Source organism: Lissotriton vulgaris, chromosome 1_1 (assembly GCF_964263255.1).
Source record: "Lissotriton vulgaris chromosome 1_1, aLisVul1.2, whole genome shotgun sequence".
NCBI lineage: Eukaryota > Metazoa > Chordata > Amphibia > Caudata > Salamandridae > Lissotriton > Lissotriton vulgaris.
This window is the reverse complement of record NC_141685.1, coordinates 1833709996-1833737515: the sequence shown is the minus strand read 5'-3', so window position 1 is coordinate 1833737515 and position 27520 is coordinate 1833709996. Positions and strand designations below refer to the sequence as shown.

Sequence of the window (27520 nt, the reverse complement as noted above, 5' to 3'; positions counted from 1 at the left end):
CTGATGCGTCGCTTTTTGTGATGCATCGGCGGCGTAAAACATGCGCCTTGTTGCGCCCATATTTAAAAAGTGACGCATCTAGGTAGATGCGTCACTTTTTAAACCCCCTGCGCCACATTATACCTGCGTCAGGTATAATGTATTCAGAGGGGGCGTTCCACCGCAAAAAGCCTCGTAATAGTGACGCAGTGAAATCTATGAGATTTCACTGCGTCACTTTTAGGACTCTGTTGCGTCAAAATCTTGCGCCTGCCTCACAGCAGGCGTAAGACTGACGCAAGCCCTTTCACATGGGGCTTTCCCCATGTGAAAGGACGCATTGCTGGAGTTGCGTCACTTTTGTGACACACTCCAGCAATGCATCACTTTTGCGCTTACAGATACGTCAGAAATACTGACGTATCTGTAACTCCTTGCGACATGATGCGTCATACATTAAATATGACGGATCAGGAATGTCGCAAGGAGTGCGCACTGAGAACTGACGCATCGCTGCTTTCACGCAGCCATGCGTCATTTCTCATAAATGAGGCCCATTGTTGGTCACGGTCTGACTTAGAATAATTTCATTGAAAATCTTTATTGAGGCAAGGCCAGAGCAGTAGCTAGGAAGGACTCTACAAGGGCAGATGTAACTATCGAGCAGTCCAGCAGAAGCCTCAACAGTGCAGTGAACTGCTGAGAGTGGGACTAAAAGCTAAGACGCTTGGAAAATGCATAAATCTTCCAGCAATTCATTTTTTGTCAATTGTCCTATTTTTGAAAATGTTATACAACTATTGTTCTGAATATCCAAAAGTTTCAAGCTTTCAGTAAATGTCCCTTAGAGGCTCCCTCTTACTCACTTGACGTCAAGGTGAAGGGAGACTCCCTGCTCAAAGCAAAGTGCTCAAATCCAGTAGTTTACAGGAATTTCTCTGCATGATCTCAGGCGATCACCCTTAGTCCATAGGAACTTCTGCACTCCACATGTTTCGGATAGAGCTTTTACAGGAGGGGGCAGAAGAAATGCCAAAATACATCTGTTCCAATGGTTTTATTCCAGGAAGCTTCAGCCTCCTCTCTTGAGGAACTACCGCACTTTCCCGTCAAGGAGAGAACAAACTCATGACACCAGTGGTGTAGCAAGTGGGGGCGGTCTGACCCAGGCGGCCCAAGTTTTGGGGGCTGCGGCCTCCCCACTCCAACACTCTTACAGCAAACGCAGGAACCGCCAGCACCCGGCAAAGGGTCTAATGCATGACACATTCAGATACAAACCTATACACAGGCCCCTGTCAGGTATTCAGACATTTTACAATGCACCTACTGGAAGGCTGCCTGTCCTCATTGGTTACAGCATCTCCAAGTTAGGAGTAGTTAAAAAAGTAAATTAATAGAGTACAACCAGTTTGTTATAGGAGATGACCACTTAACATTTCATGCTCATATCACTCAGTATTTGCAGTAAAGTGACCCACTTCTTGTTCCATGGACATACAAGTCAGTACAAGAGTCCCTTTTACAACAGAATATAAAAACCGAAGCCACCTAGTTCCTATCTGCTTCGTTCCCTTTCGCCCAAATTCCTCCAAAGGGTGGTTCAATCACCCCCAGAGCAAAGTGAAACACTCTAGTTTAGAGACATGTGCTCGTGCATGCCCTTTGTAAGTTTCAGTAGATTTTAAAATTACCTCTTTCTTACAAAGCATGGTCCGGGCGTTCAAAAATGTGGGGTGCTTTATAGACAGAATATGGATTACAGGTAAATGGCAAAAGTGAAATTCTGCAGGACGTAGTTATGACTTCTGATTTCACAGTAGTTCCTCCTGAACAGACAAAAAGTTACCAAAATCTTGAAAAAATAACTTAATGAATGAAGAATACAAGGATGATTGCACACAAGTTGCAAGTCCTTGCATATCTCAAAGGAAAAAGTGTCAAAAAACTTCAAAATAAAATAAAAAAGGAAAATTAGGCTCCATATGATGAACCAACCAGAGTACCAAATGCAAAACGAGAAAAGAAGCGATACAAAGGTGGACAACAAAAACAGAGTAATCATTACACAATGCAAGAAAAAAAACTAACAATACACAGGAAATGCCCTTATAAAATAAAATAAAAGTTTTTGCAACCTCTTAAATTGAATAAACATGCACATAAGCCCGTCCGCGCCTGGACCGCGCCCACGCTCGAACCCCTGGCCCCCGAGGACCCCAGCCCACCCGCCGGACGTACACCGCCGCCACCCTCAACGCGCTCAACACCGGCCGAGTCCCGGGATGCTACCGAGCCACCCCGAGATGCACCCACGGACCCTTCAGCTGCCACGCCTGCAAGTTCACCTGCATCCGGACCTGCCTCGCTCCAGCACCCGCCAAGCCGAACACCAGCAGCAACCACCTCAAGTGCATCCTGCTCAACACCCGCTCCGTCCACAGACACGCCATCGAACTCTGGAACCTCCTCGACACCACAGCTCCTGACGTTGCCTTCCTCACGGAAACCTGGATGAACGACTCCTCAGCGCCCGACATCGCCATCGCCATCCCAGAGGGATACAAGATCACCCAGAGAGATCGCGACATCCAGACTGGAGGAGGCATCGCCATCATCCACAGGGACACCATCCACATCACGACCAACACCGATGACACCCTGACTACCGCGGAACACCTACACTTCAAGATCCGCACCGACCCGAAGACCACCCTCAGAGGCACCCTGATCTACCGACCCCCGGGACCACGCACACAATTCAGCGAGGACATCGCCGACTTCGTCAACCCGCATGCCCTCCCCTCCGCTGACTACATCCTCCTGGGGGACATCAACTTCCACCTGGAGAACAACAACGACCGCAACACTATCACCCTGCTCGACAACCTCGCCAACCTCGAACTCAAGCAGCTGGTGTCCACCCCCACCCACCTCGCCGTACACACACTCGACGCCGTCTTCTCATCCAGCAAAGACATCGCCTTCAGCCACGCCACTGGACTCCACTGGACGGACCACAGCTGCGTCCACTTCACCTTCAGAAGAACGACGATCCACCACCACCAGCAACAGGTTGCTCGAAGAAGCTGGAACAAGATCACAGCCGACCAGCTCGCCGCTTCCCTGAGCCAGCACCCTCCCGCCAGCTCAACAAACCCCAGCCAGGCCGCCGACAACCTCACGAAGTGGATCAGCAACTGCGCGGACGAACTCGCCCCATGAGTACCCCGCCCAGCAGACACGGCAGCAAGAAGGCCCCATGGTTCACCGACGAACTCAAGAGCTCCAAGAAGAACTGCCGAGCCCTCGAGAAAGCCTGGAGAAGGGAACCAACACCGGACAACATGACCACCCTCAAGCTTGCCACCCGGAAGCACCACCAACTGATCCGCGCCACCAAGAAAACTGCATTCAAGGACCGGCTGGACAACAACGCAAACAACTGCAAGGAACTCTTCAACATCGTGAAAGAGCTCTCCAACCCCAACGCGGGAAACAAGGACATCACCCCATCGCAAGACCTCTGCAACTCCCTCGCCTCCTACTTCCACAACAAGATCGCGGACATACACAACAGCTTCAGCACTCAACCGACGCACGCCACGACCGAACCACCGCCCCCCACCACCACCCTTCGCGCCTGGACTCCGATCAGCACCGAAGACACCGTCCGCATGATGAACTCCATCCACTCCGGATCTTCGACCGACCCCTGCCCTCACCACGTCTTCAACAAGGCCGACGCTGTCATCGCACCCCACCTGCGGGACATCATTAACACCTCCTTCGACACCGCCACCTTCTGGGAGAGCTGGAAGCACGCCGAACTCAGCGCTCTACTAAAGAAACCAACAGCGGACCCCACCGAACTCAACAATTATCGCCCCATCTCGCTCCTCCCGTTTCCAGCCAAAGTCATCGAGAAGACCGTCAACAAACAGCTGGCCGCCTTCCTCGAGACAAATGGATCCCTCGACCCCTCACAGTCTGGCTTCCGAGCCAACCACAGCACCGAGACCGCCCTCATCGCTGCCACCATTGGCATCCGAGCCCTGATGGACAACGGAGAAACAGCGGCCCTCATCCTCCTAGACCTCTCCGCGGCATTCGGCACTGTCTGCCACCGCACCCTAGTGCAGCGCCTCAGCAACGTCGGAATCCAGGAGAAGGCACTGGAATGGATCATCTCCTTCCTCGACGGAAGAACACAGAGAGTCCGTCTACCACCGTACAAGTCAGAGGCCACCGAAGTCATCTGCGGCGTCCCTCAAGGATCCTCGCTGAGCCCCACCCTCTTCAACGTCTACATGAGCCCCCTCGCAGCCATCGCACGCCAACACAACCTCAACATCATCTCCTACGCTGATGACACCCAGCTGCCAGAGCCAACCTTCAAGAAGGGATGAAAGACGTAGCCGAGTGGATGACGACCAGCCGCCTGAAACTGAACTCAGACAAGACGGAAGTCCTCATCCTGGGCTCCTCGCCCTCCACCTGGGACGACTCCTGGTGGCCCCCCGCCCTGGGCACCCCACCCAAACCGACAGACCACGCACGCAACCTGGGCTTCATCCTGGACTCCTCCCTCTCCATGACCAGACAAGTCAACGCCATCTCCTCGTCGTGCTTCAACATCCTGCGCATGCTACGGAAGATCTTCCGGTGGATCCCCACCGAAACCAGGAAGACGGTCACCCAGACCCTCGTCACCAGCCGACTGGACTACGGCAACGCCCTCTACACCGGAACCACCGCCAAGCTCCAGAAGAGACTCCAGCAGATCCAGAACACCTCAGCCAGACTCATCCTCGACATCCCGCGACACAGCCACATCTCCGGACATTCTGAGAGACCTGCATTGGCTCCCCGTCAACAAAAGAATCACCTTCCGTCTCCTCACCCAAGCACACAAAGCCCTACACGATCAAGGCCCGAGCTACCTCAACAACCGCATCAACTTCTACGCTCCCAAACGCCATCTCCGATCAGCCAGTCACGCCCTCGCCGCTGTCCCCCGCATCCGAAGAACGACAACAGGAGAAAGGTCCTTCTCCTACCTGGCCGCCAAGACCTGGAACTCCCTCCCGACCGACCTGCGCCTGACCCAAGACCACCTCTCCTTCAGGAAGAAGCTCAAGACCTGGTTGTTCGAGCAGTAGCAGCACCCCCCCACCCCCAAGCGCCTTGAGACCCTCCGGGTAAGTAGTGCGCTCTATAAATGTCTTTGATTGTCTTTGATTGATTGATTGATTGATCATAGTATGATATCAAGTGAAATAGGATGACGGTCTATGATGTAGCAATAAAAAAGCCTTTGGAAGAAACTTTGGGCAGATCTGTCGTGGAAAAAGCCCGACAAAGTATTCCCCGCTTGTAGTTCCTGAACTCCCAGAGTTTTGCAATTTGGCTGCACATAAGCTGGCCAGCCCAGACCTTGTGTGTTGAATATAATGCAGTTCAGTTTAAGCAGTACACAAAAACATACAAGTAAAAAAATATAATGACACAGTAGTAGAGTTTGCAACCAGGGAGTGTTCTGTTATGTTATTAAGTTTATATAGCACTCGATTACCCAAGGGTGTCGTGGCGCTGCCTTGTGCAAAGGAACCATAATGTAAAATAATTACAGAGCTAAGCTAGTGATTAAAAAGCCATGTTTTCAAGGCATTTCTGAATTGAATTCAAGATTTTCAGAACATTTGAGGTCAGGGGGAAAAGAGTTCCACAGTTTAGTGGCACCCACAATAAAACTTCTACCGCCCCAAATAGTTTTCCTAAATTTGGGGACAATCAAGTTCTTTAAAGTCAAGGAGAGAAGATCCTAGGCAGGATGTATTCCGGTCCAATGTTGTGTAATGCCTTAAAGGTGATGCAAAGGGCTTTGAAAGCTATTTTTTCTTTATAGGAAGCCAATGGAGTTTATGTAATGCCATGTAGACAGAGTGATTTGGGAAGATTTGGAGTTTGACCAGGAGATTTTGCTGCATAATTATGTATAGTCCATTGCAATAATCAATTTAGATAAAAACAAAGCTGTTGCATCTGATTTTTGGAGGATTGGAGGGATGTAAAGAAAGATTTTCTTGATGATCTTTAAAAAGATAAAACACAGAGGAACAATTTGATTGACCTGATTTACAAATGTGAGTCTTTTATCACAGATGACCACAAGGTTTCTTACCTTGTCTACTAATGTAGGTGGAGGGCCAAGCTTCTGTGGCCACCATTCGGAATACCAGAGGCTGGTGGTGTGACCAAAAAAGAGAATCTCGTTTTTTCTGGAATTAAATCGAAGGCAGTTCTCAATCATTCAATTATTTAAGCCTACCATACAGGTCCTGACTTAAAGGGTGGTGTGAGAATGGTTGCCAGATATTGAGACAATAATATGGGTAGCGTCTACATACAATACCACTAAAAAACTAAATGATTTGATAGGTTTAGCTAATGGACTACTTTACCAATGAAATTAAGTGGGGCTGACAGAAGCCCCCTGTGGGACCCCATGAGGAGTGAATGAATTTTAGATATGAGGATCTAAGGCTACCTGTTGTTCCCTGGCAGGCAGAAAGGAGACAAGAAGTGCAAAGGCTGAATCTCTGATGCCCAGCTCATGAAAACGACCAAGGAGGATGTTATGATTGACAGTGTTGAGAGATGCTAAGAGTTCTAAAAGAATAAGGACAGCGTTGTCTCCTTCGTCGATGATACTTCTAATGCCCAGCTCATGTAAACAACCGATGAGAATGTTATGATTGATGAATTTGATCATTGCTGAGAGATCTAAAAGAACAAGGACAGCATTGTCACCTTTGTCGATGATAGTTCTTAGCCTTCCAGTTGCCACTATAAGGGTTATTTCTGTGCTATGTTGGTTACAGAAGCCAGACAGAGAGAAATCAAGCAAGTTGTTCTCATTAATAAAGGTGGATAGTCTTAAGTTCAAAGCTTTGTCAATGGATTTTGCTGCAAGAGGAAGCTGGGATATGGGGCGATCATTTTTGGGGTCTGCTAGAAATGGGGTTTCTGTTTGTCTAGGGTATGCACCTAAGCCAGACAGAACCCACTACTCTAGTCAGGGTAAGGGAGTTACACACACAAGATAACCCTTGCTTACCCCTTGGTAGCTTGACAGAGCAGTCAGGCTTATCTCAGAGGCAATGTTTAAAGTGTTTGTGCAATACACACACACTTTACATTCCCTGGCCATCAAAGCCTGGAACAGCATGCCCAAACACTTGAGACAACAGGTCCTTGAGAAACCTTTCAGGAAACTTCTCAAGACCTGGATCTTTAGCCTACCCGACGACTGGACTAAAGCTGCCATCTAGCCCTCCTCCGCTAACATGACTAGGCCTTCAGGATTTTTCAGCGCCATGATGCTCCCTTCGGAGCGACCGCTGCGCTTTAGAAATACCCCCTCAAATATCAAATATCAAGTGGCACACTAGACACTCTACAATAAAGAATCACAAGGTTATATAAAATATCCTTTGTATTATAAAACATTTAGACCACAATTATATGAATCCCTTTGCCAGCTAGGCAATTGTCATAACATCACATAAATCCCTTTGTGTCATATGTAAAGCACTTTAGGCCACAAATCACATAAACCAACAGTCACCTTGTCACTAGGCAATGGTAATGACAATACAAAGGCTCCTAAATCACTTTGCCAATTCAGCTGGACCTTGTTCAAGACTGACTCAGTGTTGACGCTGACAGCCGGCTGCACCACAAACACCTAGGTTGACTGGCAAGTGCTAACAGCACGCTTCAACCAGCGCCAACAAGCCGAATCCTGAGCAGCACTTCCCATGCACTGATTTGGGATCACCATAAGGCATAAACAGTGCTCCACCACACTCTTCGCTGTAGGGCCTCAATCACATCAACGGTGCTTTGCAGCCATAAGCACACTTAGGTTCTATGTCAAGTACCAAGGGAATAAAGAGCTAACCTGTCGCTATGTTTTCTCAAACATAGGGTAGACCACCAAGCCCTGGGGCACCAAGCAGGGATAAATGCAGCAGGCCAGCACACAGAGTCCTTGTTGGGAAGCAGGCAGTCCTTCTTACATCCAAGAAGGCACAGGTCAGCACAAAAGACAAGGGAGTTAAATGGTGGTTCCTCCTGGCAGCATAACAGTTCCTATTGGCGAGGGTCAGTCTGTGGAGCCTGCAGCATCTGGTTAAAAGTCCGATGCAGTGTCTCAAAATCATGGGGTCACAACCCCTGTATTTATAGTTCAAAAGTCTTTGTTCGGGTGGTACTTCAAACAACTTTCAGAAGTGCAAGACACCCCCATTCAAACACAACCCTGGCTCCAGACACAAAACGGGGTGGGCGGGGGAGACAGCATTGTTGAAAGTCAGGCACAGCCCTACTCAGGTGCAAGTACAACTCATCCCACCATTCTAAATGCAGACCGCGCCTATTCAGGTGCAAGGGAAAATCCTACTGCCACTCTAAATACAGCCAAGGTCTATTCAGCTCAGAGCTTAGTCACCCAGGAAAGTCAGGACACACCTCAACCCCCCTTGTGACTGTCTAGAGAGAATGCACACCCCCTTCCCCTGTCAGTCTAAACCAGACGGTGAATACACAGCCAGACAGGGCACAAATAGTCATAAGCACACAGAAATGCACACTTCTAAAAGTGGCATTTTTAAAATAGTAGTAACAAATCCGCTTACACTAATAAGTAGGATTTATTACTACTATTCAAAACATAGGAAACATGGTCAAGCTACCCTTTCCATATCAGAAATTATAACTTGAAGGACATATCAGGGAATTCTCAATGTAAACCTAAGAGAGGGCAGCCTCACAGCAGTGAGAAACCAAAAAGGCTGCTTGTCACTACCAGGACATGCCACATAACTAAAGACATTTACAGGCACATGAATCAATATTGCATTTTGCGATTCCTTAATTGCGAAAAATAAGGAATCGCAATCAAGGAATTGCAAACTGCAATGCATCAAGAAATCGCTATAAAAATAGCACTTTCTTAAAATTCCTTTATTGCAATTCTCTAATTGAGAATCGCAATTAAGTAATACTTCCCGATCCATTCCTATGGGCCTAGAGGCCTAAGAATGCAATTTAAAGGGTGCAGGGGTGTCCAAAGGACACCCTGTTGCAACCCTGAAATCTGCTTAGGAGTACATTTTGCACACTCACATGCCCCAAGGGCATGTGTGTGTGTAAAATGGAACTATGAAAAATGCACTTTAGTGCATTTTTCAAAAGTTTTCGCAAATTACCACGAAGGTCAACTTCATGGTAATTTGCTCCCCTTATTTGCGAATTCGCAAATTATTAAAGTTTGATGCATTGCATTTAAGGAATCTTAATTTGAGATTTCTTAAATGCAATCGCAATTTAAGAAATCGCAATTTTGCGACTTCTTAAATTGCGAAAATAACAAAAATGTTAATGCGTCCCAAAAATGCGAATTGCATTCGCAAACGGCCGAATTTTGCGATTCGCACCGTTTGCGAATGCAATTTCCTTTGATGCATGTGGCTGTTTGCACTTTGGATTGAAAAGTGGAAGCAAGTAAATTGTAAAAAGAATGGCTCACATTAGATTTATCCCTGTCAACAGAATTAGAAATAGCTTTTACGGGTTTAAATAATTCCTAATTTTTTCCAGTTTCAATTTTGAGACAATAGTAGGAGGATTTGTCTTTAAAAATCATTCTTTTGTAGTCTTGAAGGGATTTTGTATGCATATCTTTGTCAGCTTCATCATAATAAAATCTCCATATATAGTCTAATTTGCGACAAATTCTTCTTTGTATCTTACATTTTGGGACCTAACAGGGTTCAGATCATGATTTCCTACGCTTTTTAGGGGGATTGGCTGGGCTAGAAGGTGGGTGGCATCAACTAACCATTTATTGTAGCTGGTGATCATGATATTCGGATCTTTTGAAAGAGATTGAATGGATGCTGAATGTGGTTATCATTTAAAAGCCAATTCTGAATAATTATACATACAGCAGCATGTATATTGCATGATGCTATGATTTATCCTTGATGTTGGTCCTTTTTTAACTTAACTAGAAATGATAAACCCATATCGGGGTTCTCATTTTCTCACAACATTGCAATGTGTGTGTTACATAATAACAGGAATAAAAAATGTAAAAAAATGATAGCCCTGCAGCCCAGTACTAGTGGAGATTTTTTGTCACTAGTAGGGGGTTATTCTCAACCAGGTAATGAAATATAAACATTTTATCACATTTTATACTCTTTGAATGAGATTTCTATAGAGAGTGACCTTTATTCGCTTCTCCGCTTACTAAAAATGTAAATGCATATCTGGCCTATCTATTCAGTTAAATCGGAAGTGGAGATTCTCAGTTGGTCAACCACAGCCTGGATTTGTCAAACACAGTCTGGGGTGTTTTCTTTCACCTCATTGGACAGGAGTGCTCTCCTGCTTGACCCCAGAGAATGCTGAATAAATATGTGAGAGGAGCAGAGACTCTCAGATCTGCAGCTCGAAACTAAGAGAAGAAGAAAGTTTGTTAAGCTGGATACTTGATTTGCACCATCAGGCCCTGCATACTGATTGACTACGCCTGCTGCATTATCTGGAACTACAGCCCTTTGGATGTACCTTGCTTCAAAAGGATGAAAGAGTGGACTCCCTGCAAGCTATAGGTTAACAGATCTCACCTCGACTATCACCACCAAGAATACCCTATTTGGAGTGTGCTCAGTGGATTTGTAAGGGTGTTGTCCAGATGCATTGTGGGAATTGTGGTCCCAACCTTTCAAGGACCATCTTGTAGATTCCAGACCCTTAAATTGTGGCTTGGACACTTTAGACCCTCAAGAAGAACTTCAAGAAGAATTTCCTGAAGGCTGGAAAAGTTTGGAGCAACTTTTTAAAAGAGCTCCACAAGGGGACCGACTCAACTGCGAGAGTCAAGCAGGCCACCTTCAATCGCAAGCAAACCTGGCCTGCTGGTTCATCCTGGAGAAAAGCTACAGAGGTCCAACCCCCATAGTTTGACTGTGAGCCCTCAACTAATCCGGACTGATGAAGAGCATTGAGGGACCCTACCAGAAAAAGCTCCAGAAAAGAATCTAAGTCAGAAGGTAACATTTTGACCGAGGCCTACCCGAGGAGTATCTGAGCAGGACTCCATTGTGGTCAGCCTGAAACTTAGACTTTGTCCCTGTCAAGCACAACCATTTGTCCTAAAGTAGCGCTATAGATTTCTATGTGAAATGTGTTGTGTCTTCATTTCTTACTGAATTGGTGTTTTTAAATGTGTTGCATACCTGTCTCTTAAGTTCAGCCTGGCTGCTCACAGCCAAGCTACCTAGGGTTGAGCATGTGAATAATTTATTGAGACCTGGACTGAGCCCTACACTGTGTTAGAGGTCTTATTGTCAGTAGTACATGCCTATTTACCACTAAGAATAACCCACTTTCCAACAGAAGTATCTAAAGTTCCTACATTTAACTCAAAATTTCTCTTCCCAGTTAATGCAGATCTGTCTAAAGTACATGCTTCAACTCAGAGAAATTCTGAGATAAGTGTATGAATTTTAGATATTTCATGAGCAATAACACAAGTTCTATGCTCTGTATTAAGCCACTGCACTTGATCCCAATACAGCAATCGGGCATCCTTGAAATGCGGGTCAGGTTGTTTGAAGCACGGTCCATCTTTCTCTATGCAGGTGTTTAACAAAAAAGTACAGAGATCCCTCTTTAAGCAGGAGCAGTGAGTGATGGGGAGATTTCTGGGGGTCCAAAAGACCCTCTTTTCCTCCTTACAAGGGTCGCCCTTGAGGGGTGCAAGTACTATGCATCAACTCACTTTGTCTCAGCCCCCATGTCCATAATATGGCACAGGCACAGACTGACTGACTGACTGACTGAATTATTTATTAGACGCACTATTGCCGGGGTATCTTGGTGCTGTGTGAGTATTTGATGAACATTTCCAGTCTAGGATTTGGTAAATAGCCAGGTTTTTAAGGCCTTTCTAAATAGGATCTTATTCGTTTGCAGGCGTAACTCGTGGGCATCGAATTCCATAGCTTTGCCCCCTAAAATGTGAATGCCTCGCCACCCCATCGGGCTCTCTTTATCCTTGGTAGGCACAGCAGGCCCAAACTACCAGATCTTAGTGTGCAAGAAGTTACATAGCGAGGAAAAAGAAATTTCATATCCTCTGCACCTCTTCCGTTTACAACTTTGTATGCTAGGTATAAGGCCTTAAACTGCACCCTTCATCGAACAGGAAGCCAATGTAGTAGCCTTATGCCATTGGGCGTCGGATGATGTTTCAGAAGATCCAGCAGCACTCTTACAGCAGCATTCTGCAATGACTGGAGTTTGGAGAGCTGTCTTTCTCCAATTCCTACATACATTGCATTGCAATAATCAATACGTGATAAAACCAAGGCTCCAACTACTGTCTTCCTTAGTGCAAAATGTATAAATGGCAATATTTTTCAAAGGACCTTGATCGTGAAGAAACAGGCCGAGGTGACCTGATTGACTTGTGAGGTGAGTGTTAGATCTTTGTCAATCACAAACCCTAAGTTCTTAACTTTTTGTGCCGGGAAAAGACTGTTGCCAGCTTCTGGGGGGCACCATAGATGATTCCAAATTGAAGGTTTTTGGCCAAATTCTATCACCTCAGTTTACTCTGTGTTGAGCTTTAAAAAATTCTTATTCATCCAGCTCTTGACACTTATGAGGCAGTTTCGGAAGCGCTCTGCTGTGACTTCAACAGTCTGAGTGAATGACACCACTAACTGAGTGTCGTCTGCATATGACACCAGTTGAAGGCCTTGATCTTTTATCGTTTTGCCAATGGTGTCACATACAGATTAAACAATGTGGGGGATAATGCTGATCCCTGGGAGACTCCACACAGGAGAAAAAATCCGTTCTCCCAATTGAATTCCATCCCAGTATATTTGTTGTACGCTGGAGTCCAAGAAGGACCTGAGTAAAGTTAGTGCAGTATCTCCAATACCCACAGCTTTGAGCCTTTCCAGTAGGACTCCATGGTTAACGGTGTCAAAATCTGCTGTTAAATCAAGTAGTATTAGGACAGCTCTGCCACCTTTCCCACATTTGCATTGGGCCACCCCCCCCACCCCCATGCAAATGAGGGAAGGCCCCGTAAGACAGAGCTGACACTAAGTGGGTGCTGGCACCATCTGTATTACAAAAGGCAGCTCAGTCCCTGTGGCACCCTCTGGAGCACATTGACAATGAATTCCTTAAAGCATCACCTCCTGTTGTGTTTCTATATTGTGTCACTTGTGCCTGATGTCTGTGATGTCGTGCCGTGTGATGTAACCTCGATCCAAAGAGGAGTTTGGCCCAAAGGGATAAGAAACAGGCAGGGCCTTAGAATTACAAAAAACAAATGTGCCTGAATCTCTACTTTTTTAGAAGGAGCGTTTGTATTTTATGCTTGTCAGCCAAACACATCTCTTTATGTTTGTGCCTCTAATTTATTTAGACCATTCTCATTATTCTTATTTTTATTTTTATATTCTTTGTGAAAAGGAAAAAATATTGTAAAATGTACATATATTCAAAAATACTGTACAAGCAAATGTATCCACATTCAAACACAAACTGTACATCTCACATCACAATACACATAATTATATACAAAACACATTAAACCAATTGTGAACATGAATGTGACTCATACATTGAAAAAATGAATCTCATAGATTTTCAAAGAAATCGACATATAACCATAAGAGCTTATACTTATTAAACACATATTTCATCAATATAGGACAAAATCCCTTTTTCTTCTATGCTCATTCTGATATGCCGACGCGTTTCGAATCTTAGATTGTGGTTGCCTAGATTCTCATCAGGGCTCTCTGATTTTCTTGTGAGATTATTATACTCTTTATCTGTTATATCTCAGTATTTTCTGATCATGGATTTCTTTCTAGACTGGGGATTTTCTTGCTCGTTGTTGTCTCAATTATTACTGTGGCAAAGTCCTCGATTATCTTTTCTTTCAGTGCTGGCAATCAAACAATTCTGTATTTTGTTCGTTTTTCGAAAGATAATGAAAGGCAGGCTGTATTTTGCTTTTGAACATACGTCTGAAGACGGTGTTCGAGTTTCTCGGTGTTTACCAGAGTCGGGTAGCGTTGCCTTCGCTCGCTTGGCCGTTTATTAGTTGCTGTTTCCTCCTTCAATTGTAGCGCGTACCTCGATCTTTACAAGAAACGGGTTGCGACGCCTTCGCTCGCTTGGCCGTTTATTAGTTACTGTTTCCTCCTAGTCGCTTTCTCTGTTGTTCAAGCACTCCTCAATGTTGTGTGATGCAACTGGCACTTCCAGAATGTAAGGGTCATGTGACCCCTGTTTAATAAAAGTATTGGGATGCGCAAACGTAAGCCAGTCAGGCGACGGAGGCAAGTCCTAGCATGAAGCGTATTACCCATCTCTGTAATTAATGTAATGCTCCTTGTCCCCTAGGCCCAACCCCAGGTCACCGAAGTGTTGGCGCCATCACTGCGCTCAACACCACAATTGGCGAAGAGGGTGGACGTGCCCTCGCACCCTGCTGTGAGGCGGACGCGAGCATTTCCAGCTGCTCGTTGCGCTCGTGCCCCAACTTGTGGCACCGTCCTGTCCTGGCGCCCTGCAGCTGTTGCGGTCCTCGTGCGTGGCCTGGTGTGGCCGGAAGGTGAGCGTGCCTTGTGCTGCATCCCGCCGAGCCGCCGTGGTGTGTGCCCTCTGCCGCGGCTGTGCACGGCCACGCGGTGACGACCCCCTGCAGGCACACAGTGGGAGGACGCTGCCCCGCCCATCAGCGGAGCTCGTGGGGGCCCGGCCTGCACGCCTAGAGGGCCTGCACCTCTGATCACATCCTGAGGTGTCTGCTGCGTCTGGTAGCCCTTCCAGTTAGCACCACCTGCACTACGTGGAGGGGAGAAGGCAAGGCCTTAACACAGGATCAAGACACAACAGGAAGAAAGACCTTTACACGGGCCCAGCAAACATTAAGACCCTGCGCAGGCCTCGGAAGGTGCAGACCAGAGCTGACACAAGGCCCCACTGCCTACATTGCAGAAAGAGCCCACAGGCAGAGTAAAGAAAACAGCACACAATCACAACAAATCCCGGCACCAAGGACTGGATACGACTTGCTCTACTGGGCTAAATTTTGCATGCATATCCTATGTCAATATACTTATTATTTGACATCAGTACTACTGAACCACTCTCTATGTAGCTGTGCAGCATATTTACGGTAAGGAGGTATCGGGCGGGAGCTTTCATTAAGTTGTTTATTAAGCGTACCTGCTGGGAGGCACTAGGGTAGCAGGCCCTGGGTGCCACTATTACAATGGAACGTTTTGTGAATGGGGACTAGTAAATATGCTGTAGTGGATTAAGCACACGAGAGCCTTAGCACCGCACCCAATACGCCTTGAATACACCCTCTATACAACGTGGGGCTAATTAAGAGCTCTAAGGCATTACTATGGTTTGAGTTGGATTGTAATGTGGACAGTTAACATGAAGTACTGCTCCTACCCGGATGGGCTTTATTTGAGGGCCCAGAGTGTGCTGTGTCCTTAATGCAGAGCAATGGTGTTGCACTATCTACATGGCCTCTTTTGCTATAGATGATGTCATCTAGGATAAGAGCCACACCTTGTTGATGAATGCACTGAGGTAATTCTTGTACCCTGCTATTTCTTACGTTATTCCTTAGGTTGATGCAACAACTGACAGTTTTTATGAAATGCACCTTGTCTTGCTTTTATGAGAAGACGTGGCAACACTAGGGTAATGTGCTTTAGAGACTATATAAAAATGATTTTACATTATATACACTCTATATACATTATGCGCAGGATGTGATGAGGTCCAGGGTGTTTGACAGAGGATTGTCTGTATGTTTTAATTTGACAGTGCCTGTACGGATGATGTCCAACTCTGGTGCAGTGACTATGTGGTGAGCCCTGATGAAAATGCCAATAGACTCAGTAGGCAGTGAAACATGTCGGCCACAGGTAATGGTACACTAGTCTAAGCTACCAGCCCTTTTAGCTCCTCAGCCTACATCTGGTTCCCAATAAAGTTATATTGGTGTAGCTGTGGATTTTAATCATCACTCTATAAGTCACACCAAGACTTTACACTTGGTTTTTCTAGTGCACCTTAATGTTTTTCCTTTGAACTTTCTGTTTATAAGTTTTGAGTTGGACACTTATTTCTTTCTCTTCTGATAAAGAGAGGTGGCCGATGATGAGAAAAGGGTGAGAGTCGGTACCATCAGCCAGTAACCCCGAGGGTGTGCGCCCTTGAGGTACCTCTCTTTGTCACCACATATTTTTTGGACAGAATGTTTGCCATAAATGTGTGAGTGGTCTGTTCCTTTTAGAACGGACAGTGCAGGTACTGTCAAATTATAATATGTATGTGCTTGAGCCTCTTAAACTAAATTTGAGATTACACTACCAGTGATGTAGTGTTGGACTGTCGGGCATTACCTGACCCACAGCTACATAGAGAGTGGTTCAGTAGTACTGATGTCAAATAATAAGTATATTGACATAGGATATGCACGCAAAATTTAGCCCAGTAGAGCAAGTTGTATCCAGTCCTTGGTGCCGGGATTTGTTGTGATTGTATGTAGTTGAGTGGAGGGCCATCCCTTGAGCACCATTAAATCCCTCTAAGCTCCTTTTTGGTTTGATAAAGAAAACAGCACAACAGCAGAGAAGGCAGATGCCCATAAAAGGGGGGGAGACAAAGCAGTACACACCACACTAGGGTGACTACCACGCCACATAGTGACAGCCAGGAGCCCAGAGAGGGGCACAGTGAATACACCCACCAGCAGTGCAGCATCGCGGGAATCCCAAGTGCAAAGCGTCCACTGCACAGACTGTCACAAGAGCCTCAGCCTGAACCATGTCACAAATTCCGCCTATAGAGCCTTTCATAGTAGAAGGGTCGCCCTTTTCACTGGCACCCAAGTGGAAAGACTTGGTGGATCGTCTGCAGATTTTCTTTGAAGCCACCAAAGTTCGCAAGGACCAGAAAAGAGCAATGCTGTTGCACCTAGGAGGCAAGGACATACATAACATTGCCAAAAAGCTTGTAGAAGCCACGCCAAACAACCAACACACACTCATAAATGCCCTCAACTGACATTTTGAGCCGATGGCCAATCAAGACTATGAGAGGTTCATATTTAGGCAAGCCCGCCAGATCCCAGAAGAGAGATGTTGGACACGTACCATGCCATACTGAAATATCTGGCATCAACATGCGGGTTTCAGGATGAGACAGAAGAGATAGGGGGACAAGTGATTCATGGGTGTGCCTCCGAAAAACTCTGTGAATGCATCCTAGAAGAATCAGGCAAGTCGCTCGCCGGTATCCTGACACTGGGGAACACCAAGGAGCTGTGCAAGGCACGCATAGCACATATGGAGGCGGCCCTCCAAGCCCCGGTGAAGATGGAACCGGTGAATGCCGTAACAACCATGCCCACGATGAGGTGGAGCAAGAAGAGCCCTGGCACTGTGACTGCAGGACAAGTCAAGACGTGTGGATATTGTGGTGGTTCCCCGCACCAGGCAGCTAAGTGTCTGGCGAGAGGGAAGAGATGATCGGGATGCGGGTGATTTAATCATTTTGAGAAAGTATACAGATCCAAAAAGTATCACAAGACACGGCAGGTGGTCAATGCTCTACCTGAGGGGGACAGAACACCAAGCGACATGGATGACGATGAGGAGGAAGAGAAGGTAGTCCACAGGGTACACATGATTGACGCCGCAACCCGCAAAGCGCGACGGCTGCTACAGTGCAACATTTGTGTGGGGTCCCAGAACATCATGGTGGTAGTGGACACTGGGGCTACCATCAACATCATGGCATCCGCTCTTCATCAGACGTTGTACCCAGCACCCAAGCTGTATCCGTCAGCGATCACTGTTTTTGCATATGGTCAAGATACCCCCCTGAAAATACAAGGGCGATTCAAGATATCTATATCCCATGGAGACCGCTCTGTCACCACCAACGTGTACGTCACCGAAGATGGCCAAGGCATGCTGCTGGGGTGCCGTGCTGCCGAAGATCAAGGAGTGGTGACATTCACCTTCAGTGTGCATCATGAGTCGATCCAACACCTGCTGGGTGAGTTCTCAGAAGTATTTGAGGGCATCGGAAGATTCAAGGGCAAAGAAGTACATCTTCACATTGATCCAACTGTTCAACCAGTGACGCTACGGCATCAGCGGATTGCTTTTCATCTGCGACCGCAGGTAGAGGAGGAACTTAAGAAGCTGGAGGCAGCAGGAATCATCGAGAAAGTGACGGGTCCCACACCCTGGGTTTCTCCCATCGTAGTCAGCCTGGCATGGTGAGGATCTGTGTGGACATGCGATTATCAAATGCCGCAATCAAACGTGAGTGCCACATCACCCCAACTATTGATGATGTCATTGGGGAGATGGCAGGAGCCTGCTGGTTCTCCAAGCTTGACTTACGGTCCGGATACCATCAACTGGTGCTTGATGAAGCATCACAAAATATTACCACCTTTTCGACTCATGTGGAGCTCGGACGCTATACCCGGTTGAGTTTTGGAGTATCTAGTGCCGCTGAGGTTTTCAAAACATCATACACAAATTGATTATGGACATTTCAGGAGTCATCAACGTCAGTGACGACATCATGGTGCATGCAAAATCGCTCCCAGAACACAACGCTCGCCTCACCCAAGTGCTTCGCCCCCTGCGGGACGCCGGACTCACTTTGCATTGGAAAAATGCGAATTCCTGATGAAAAAGCTGGAATTTTTTGGCTACACCTTCTCATCAGAGTCAACCCAGATCCAGAAAAGGTCTGAGACATCAAGGACGCTGCAGCCCCTATCAGTGTGATGGAAGTCCTCAGCTTCCTGGGTATGATAAACGACTGCGGCAGGTTCATTCGCAACCTCACCACCTTAACGCTGCCGCTAAAAGAGCTCACTAAGGACTCGGCCCCGTGAAAGTGGGGTCCAGACCAAGCCAAGGCCTTTAAGAGATCAAGAATGCACTCTCAGAGGCGACAACGCTGGCCTTTTTTGACCCGGGGAAGATGACCCAGATAGCGGTGGATGCGGGTCCCATGGGCCTAGGAGCTGTACTCTTGCAAAGACAACGCCAGGAGGATGACTGGGCCCCTTTGGCCTTCGCAAGAAGGTCACTCACCGAAACAGAACAAAGGTATTATCAAATAGAGAAGGAGGCAATTGCCATTTATTGAGGGTGTTGCCACTTTCATCTGTATTTCTACGGCAAGCCCTTCGTGGTGGTCACGGACCACAAACCCCTTGTGGCACTGTTCTCAGGGACATCTAAGAAACCCTCTCCAAGAATTGAGAAGTGGATGTTGCAGTTTCAAGAATACAATTGTAAAGTAGAATATCAACTAGGGTCCCGCAATCCTGTGGATTACCTGTCTCGGCATCCCTGAGCAGCCACAATCAAGGAGATGGAAGACGCAGCTGACACCGAAGAGTACGTTAAGTGCGTAACGGCCCGTTCATGTCCTCTTCCCCTGTCCATGAGGGATCTCACAGAAGTGACGTTCAGAGATGATTGCTTGCAAAGGGCCAAAGCAGCTCTACAAAGTGGCAACTGGCACAAGGCTAAAGAGGAATGGAAGATCCTGACGAGCCCTGCCCAACAGATCATGGAAAGCCTGTACCACGTCAAGGATGAGTTCACTGAAGGCCCTAAGGGGTGCTTGCTGAGAGGACACAAGCTGGTGATTCCAAAGTCTCTAATGGATAGATGCGTCCAATTGGCTCACGTGGGGCATCAAGGCATGGTGAAAACCAAATCCCGGCTCCGAACCAAGGTGTGGTTCCCACAAATGGACAAATTGGTAGAGGCCACGGTCCGCTCCTGCTCGCCATGTCAAGTCACGGGGGAGATGTTCCATCCTGCTCTAGTCTTTGCAGAACCTCTGCCGAGGTCTCCGTGGTCCTGCGTCAGCATGGATTTTGGCAGTCTTCCTGATGGTCGCCATACCTTAGTAGCCATTGATGAACATTCAAAGTACCCTGAGGTCGAAATTGTGACATCTCCAAATGCTGCGGAAGTGATACCTAAGATTGAGAAGATCATGGCCGCACATAGCCTAATACAAGAGCTACCCACCGATAACGGGCCTCCCTGCCAAGGGCAAGAACTGGCTACATACCTCAACAATCTTGGCATTCGGCATCACAGGATTACTCCCCGCTGGCCACAGGCCAATGGTGAAGCAGATAGATTCATGAGGACTCTAAATAAAGTAATCCAAATTGCTCATGACAAAAGACAGTCCCTAGAATTGGCCAGCTTTACATTTCTTAGAAGTTACCGTCAAACACCCCACACCACCACAGGGGTTGCTCCTGCTCATTTGCTGATGGGCCGGGTGGTAACAGATTCAATACCTCATCACCCCCAGTGGCAGCCGCATACACCTGATGACACCAGGATTGAGGGTCGTCGTCCGGAGGCATATGCCCACGTCAGCCAGCGGAGAAACACCAAGATTCACCGGTTTGAAAAAGGGGATTTGGTACTGCTCAAGAATCGTTTCGCCACTGCCAAGTTTTATTTGCCCTATGAAAAGAAGCAGTGGACTGTGGTCAATGTCAAAGGAACTCGGATCATTGCCGCCAGAGGCCCAGAGACCGTGGCTCGCAACGTGTCCGATTTCAAACTATATTACTCGGAGATGTCGGCGTTGTCCACGACTCAGCCGGAGGGTGAAGCCAGTCAATTGGCAAAGGCCTGAGACAATCACGATGAAGTGGTGGGACAGGGTCCCGTGGGAGACGGTGGTGACTCTGGTGACTCTAGCCTCCTTTTGCCAGACAGTTCCCGCAGTGCGGAGTTCGAAATCTCTCAGGCTCTGTCTGACGGTGATTGTAGTGAAGTCCCCTCTGACGTCGAGGTGGCTGCCTCTCCCAGTCGCGGCCAGTCCCACTATCGGCTGCGGAGAAATCCTGAACCATTGTGCCGCTTGAAAGACTACTTCACGTTAGACTGTTCTACATATGTTGTTGGCTGAATATAAGCGAGATACTTTTAATTTGTATGCTGTAATTGCTGCTCCACTAGTGGGGGGGGGTGGTTTGGTCCCGTATTGTTTTGATGTTTGTTGGGGAGGAATGCGATGTTGTGCCGTGTGACGCAACCGGCAAGTCCAGAACGTAAGTGTCATGGGAATCCTGTTTAATAAAAGTATTGGGACGCGCAAACGTACGCCAGTCAGGCGAAGGAGGCGAGTCCTAGCATGAAGCACAATCCCCGTCTCCTGTAATTATTGTAACGCTCCTTGCCGCCCGCCTAGGCCCAACCCCAGGTCACCGAAGGGTTGGCGCCATCACCGCACCCAACACCACAATGTCTACTATTTTTAAAATGGGTTTGTGTAGCAGACACATGAGTACAATGCCTAGCAGTGTGTAAAGCATGCACTGCAATGTGCTCATCTCAGATGGCTGCAGCTGAGGAACAACGCGGACGCGCCGAACGTTCAATGCTAATGAGCAGTGAGGGAAGGCGGGTACTGCGAGTTCCGATTGTCGGCCGAGCAGTGACTGGTACGAGTGTATAGACACGAGCCGGCAGAGAAATCGAAAGGCCCTTCAGAGGGAAAGACTAGTATCGGGGCATACCTGGCGGACAGTGTCTGAGAGGCATGTGGCGGGGGAGAGGCGCCTAGAGTGGGGCCATCTGGAGGGTGATGCACACAGTTACTGAACCTTGATAAAGGCTACCTAAGGCTGAAAGGGATACAACTATTTTTAGTTATGATTTACTTACATGTTCGTCGCAGATCGCGATAATATGGAGAGCAAAAAATCAAAAGCTTAATTAAAAGTACTCCGTGACTTTTATTTCTATTTATTAAAAGTAGTGTACATTTTTATTAAATATGATAATGATTTTATCTTACTTAATAGAGCTGACATTTTCAAACAATTTGAACCGAAGAAGACTAATTATGCGACTCGCAGTCGGTTTTGGTTTAATTAGGTTTGTTTCACTGGCTGTCACTGATGTCTTACGCCCGGGTTCACAAGGGGCGTCAACATTATTACTAACGGAATAAAGATTCAGAGCATGGATAAGTGAAGCGTTGTTTTTCATCCCTGCAACAAAAGACAGCTAGGAAGCAAGTTCGAGTTAGTAAAAAAAAAAAAGCACGACAGACCTTGGCAATTTTTCTTTTTCCACATCACCAGTTTGACAAACAGTGTTTAAAAGTAAAACGGAGCAGTTCCAATCCAATGTCACCTGCTGGCCAAAAAAGGCAAGTAGTTCACTTCACGAGGTCGAGTTCAAATGGAGGCCAACATTTCAAGAGTGGTACGATTGCGTGCTCACTGAACGAGTGATTCCTCATTCTTTTCTCTGCATTTCGGGATGGTTTGTGACTAAGAGAAACAATATTCCGGATGAAAAAAACTGCTCCACTCGTTCTCTGTATCTAAATTCAGTATTGTCTGCCTTGGAAAATAAATTCATAGCAAAAAATTATGAGATTGCGCTCTTCGATGACTTTCTCTTTGAGCCCCAATTAGGTGTACTCTTTAAGTAATATGGATTAAAATGATACCAATAAAAATGAAAATTTTAATAATTATGATACTGATGTTTGTGACATTATTATCAGGCAATGTTGCTGTCATGTAATGATTGCCATTGGCACTGCGACGCGCAGAGAAGCGGAATCAAAATATTTTATGCAAGCAGCCTTACTCCTGTGCCGAAATAGATCCATTATTACTCACCACTGTGGCAAAGATGTATCACAAAGTCATAAATGCGAGCAGCGTGCAGCACAAACACTAGATTGCTTGCTAAATTAATAAGTTTCCATGATTGTTTTATTTCACCTACCTCCTTCCGTTTCTGCTTGGGGCTGGAGTTGTCTGTAGCCTGAGGCAAAAGCAAGGCTCCAAATGATATTGAAAGCGAGATCAAGACATCCTGGCTGCGGCAGCTGGAGAATGAAACCAAATGAGAGAATTATGTATGGGAATAGAGGCCATTAGATCAAAAAGCCCGTGTTAAATCAAATTTCACTGTTAATATGTCATTTCAGGAAATGCCATTATTAATTCAACTTCCCCTACCGGCAGAGACAGCTAATGAACATTAGGCAAATAAGGTTCTGTTTACTATGGCCCCGTCGAGGCTCCTGCTGCATTCAACCCTTGCTAAAATTCAGCAATGGACTAAGGTAGTGTGGGCAGACGTATGTTGGTGACCTAGAGGTCAGACTGGGGTATGTCGGCACGCTGCAAAGGGCTCCCAATGCTGGAATATCAGCAGTGCTAGAGGGCAAACTGAGGTATATCGACACACCGAAAATACCTCTCAATGCTGGAATAGGACGGGTGCTAGAGGTCAGATTGGGGTATCCCAGCACGCTGGATATGGCTCTCAGTGATGCAATATTAGCAGTTCTAGAGGGCAGACTGAGGTATATCGACACGCCGAAAATGCCTCTCAATGCTGGAATAGAACGGGTGCTAGAGGTCAGATTGGGGTATCCCAGCACGCTGGATATGGCTCTCAGTGCTGGAATATCAGAAGTGCTAGAGGGCAGACTGAGGTATAACGACATGCCGAAAATACCTCTCAATGCTGGAATAGATTGGGGGCTAGAGGTCAGAATAGGGTATATCAGTACGCTGTAAATACCTCTCAATGCTGCAATAGAATGGGGGCTAGAGGTCAGACTGGGGTATATCAGCACGCTGTAAATACAGTTCAGTGCTGGAATAGAAGGATCAATAAGGGGACTGGAGTTGGAATAGTAAATTAAATAAATCACTATCCAGCGCTTAAAAGCACTATGCGTTGTAGTGGTATGCGATGTAAAAACCGCGTTGTAACAGCAGGCGTTGTAATAGCCTGCGTTGTAACGACACCAATCCGGAGCTAAAGGTCAGACTGGGGTATATATAAGCAAGCTGTAAATACCTCTCAATGCTGGAATAGATTGGGGGGTAAAGGTCAGGATGGGATATATTGGCACACAGTAAATAGCTCTGAATGAAGGAATATCAGGGTGCTAGAGGTCAGGCTGGGGTATATCAGCACGCTGTAAATACTGCTAAAAGCTGGAATAGAATGGAGGCTAACGGTCTGACTGGGTTATATCAGAACGCTGTAAATACCTCTCAATGCTGGAATCGAATAGGGGCTAGGGGTCAGGCTGCAGTATATTGGCACACAGTAAATAACTCTGAATGCAGGATTATCAGGGTGCTAGAGGTCAGGCTGAGGTATATCCGCACGCTGTAAATACGATCAATGCTGGAATAGAATAGGGGCTAGAGGTGAGACTGCAGTATATTGGCACACAGTGATTAGCTCTGAATGCAGGAATATCACAGGAGCTCGAGGTCAGACTGGGGTATATCAGCACACTGTAAATACTGCTCAATGCTAGAATAGAATTGGGGCTAAAGGTTAGACTGGGGTGGATGTATGACGTTACAACGCATGCCGTTACAACGCAGTTTTTACAACGCATACCATTACAACGCATAGCGCTTTGGGGTGCTGGATAGTGAATAGTTTAATTTCCTATTCCAACTCCAGTCCCCGTGGATAGTAGGGAAGGTGTTGGATGGTAAATTAAATCTATTCCCTATCGTGGAGCGCCCCCCAGCGCAATGCGTTGTAATGGTTTGCGTTGTAATGGTTGCGTCGTAATGGTAGTGCGTTGTAAAGTTTCGTTGTAAAGGCTGTTTACCGACTGGGGTATATCAGCACACTGTAAATACCGCTCAATGCTGGAATAGAATGGGGGCTAAAGGTCAGGCTGGGGTATGTCAGCACGCTGTAAATACCACTCAATGCTGGAATAGAATGGGGGCTAGAGGTCAGACTGCAGTATATTGGCACACAGTGATTAGCTCTGAATGCAGGAATATCACAGGAGCTCGAGGTCAGACTGGGGTATATCAGCACACTGTAAATACTGCTCAATGCTAGAATAGAATTGGGGCTAAAGGTTAGACTGGGGTGGATGTATGACGTTACAACGCATGCCGTTACAACGCAGTTTTTACAACGCATGCCATTACAACGCATAGCGCTTTGGGGTGCTGGATAGTGAATAGTTTAATTTACTATTCCAACTCCAGTCCCCGTGGATAGTAGGGAAAGTGTTGGATGGTAAATTAAATCTATTCCCTATCGTGGAGCGCCCCCCAGCGCAATGCGTTGTAATGGTTTGCGTTGTAATGGTTGCGTCGTAATGGTAGTGCGTTGTAAAGTTTCGTTGTAAAGGCTGTTTACCGACTGGGGTATATCAGCACACTGTAAATACCGCTCAATGCTGGAATAGAATGGGGGCTAAAGGTCTGACTGGGGTATATCAGCACGCTGTGAATACCTCTCAATGCAGGAATAGAATCGGGGCTAGAGGTCAGGCTGGGGTATATTGGCACACAGTAAATAGCTCTGAATGCAGGAATATCAGGGTGCTAGAGGTCAGGCTGGGGTATATCAGCACGCTGTAAATACTGCTAAATGCTGGAATAGAATGGGGCTAGAGGTCAGGCTGGGGTATATTGGCCCACAGTAAATAGCTCTATATGCAGGAATATCAGGGTGCTAGAGGTCAGGCTGGGGCATAGCAGCAAGCTGTAAATACTGCTCATTGTTGGAATAGAATGGGGCTAAAGGTCAGACTGGGGTATATCAGCATGCTATAAATACGGATCAATGCTGGAATAGAATGGGGGCTAGAGGTGAGACTGGAGTATATTGGCACACAGTGATTAGCTCTCCATGCAGGAATATCAGGGGCAATAGGGGTCAATCTAGGTATATCAGCAAGCTGTAGATACCTCTCAACACTGGAATAGATTGGGTGCTAGATCTCAGACTGAAGTATATCGGCACACATAAAATGGCTTTTAATGCAGTACTAGCTGGGGCGCAAGAGGTCAGGCTGCTATCAATCTGCGCAATGCTGGAATAGGAAGGGTGCTAGAGGTGAAACTGGGGTATATAAACACCACTCTAAATAACACTCAATGCTGGAATAGCATGGGTGCTATAGGTCAGCATGGGGCACACTGAAAATTCCTCTTAATGCTGGAAAAACAGGAGTGCTCGAGGTCAGGCTGAAGTATATCCGCTCGCTGCAAATGCCTCCTAAGGCTGGAATAGCAGGAGTGTTCGAAGTCAGACTTGGGTATATCAACATACTGTAAATGTCTTCTAGTGTTGGAATACCAGGGGTGCTAGAGGTAGGACCGGGGCTAAATCACAATCCTGTAAATAGCTCTCACTGCTGGAAAATCAGGAGACGAAAGAGGTCAGACTGAGGTATATTGAAATGCTGTAAATGGATCTCAGTTCCGGAATATGAGCAGTGCTAGAGGTCAGACTGAGGTACATCAACATGATGTAAATGGTTCTCGGTGCTGAAATATCAGTAGTGCTAGTATTCAGACTAAGGTAATACAACAGGATGTAATTAGATATCAGTGCTGGGATATCAGCAGCGCTAGAGGTGAAACTGAGATGTATCGGCATACTGTAAATGGCTCTCGATGGTTTACTATCAGCAGTACTAGAGGTGAGACTGAGATATATTGAAATTTCGTAAATGGATCTCAGTACTGCAATATAAGCAGTGCTAGAGGTCGGACTGAGTGTAGGAAGGTAGGATCCTTTTGCATGGTTACCCACACTTTTTACCTGTTGTTGTGATGTTGTTCTGACTAGTCTGAATTGGCTCCTGCTAATCAGGACCCTAGTCTCAGTGCTTCCTCCCTAAATTGACTGGGGGTGAGTGTTTGATTTGCTCAAGCGCTCCGTCCATCATCCCCTTTTGTATCGCTTTGTTCGCCCTAAGTTGGCAGGGTATGCTCAGACGTGAGTCCCTTGCTCACTTGGTCACCGGATTCAAGATAGCCTGGCTGATGAGGATTATGAATCCGAAACCGGTCCCAGGATGTTTGTTTCCGGTCCAGGGAAGACATGGCTTGGCAGTTCGGGCTGGACTGTTCCCATGAGGCACAGGGTCAGACTGATTTGCATATGGCCATGTCTGAACTGGGATGGCTGAGTGAGCTAAAGAATGGTGATGGATTAAACCCAGATCAGTTGACTGGGGGTGAGTGTTTGATTTGCTCAAGCGCTCCGTCCATCATCCCCTTTTGTATTGCTTTGTCCTCCCTAAATTGGACATGGTGAGTACTAAGGTACACTCCAGATTAGCTACTAGTGTACCCTTATAAAGTCCCTGGTATATGGTACTGAGGTACCCATGGCATAGGTACACAAGGGGTCTCCCATGGGCTGACGCATGCATTATGCCAACCCTGAGAGACCATTCAAATTGTGACTATAGGCCTGCCATTGCAGCCTGTGTAAGCTGTTACTAGCACCACTTACGACAGATATAAGCTTCCTTATAACTGAGGTCACTGCACTTAAAACATATGTCACCCCTA

The 27520-nt window shown here is 46.7% G+C and overlaps 1 protein-coding gene across 1 annotated transcript in view; it reads right to left on the bottom strand.

The window, feature by feature from the left end:
• The window catches only part of LOC147751297 (leucine-rich repeat neuronal protein 3-like), a 350340-nt gene that overhangs the window by 49471 nt on the left and 273349 nt on the right, over nt 1-27520 (bottom strand). The window contains exon 2 of the mRNA XM_086919298.1: nt 22935-23037. The gene's annotated coding sequence lies outside the window, so the exon portion shown is untranslated. The remainder of the gene's footprint in view (nt 1-22934; nt 23038-27520) is intronic.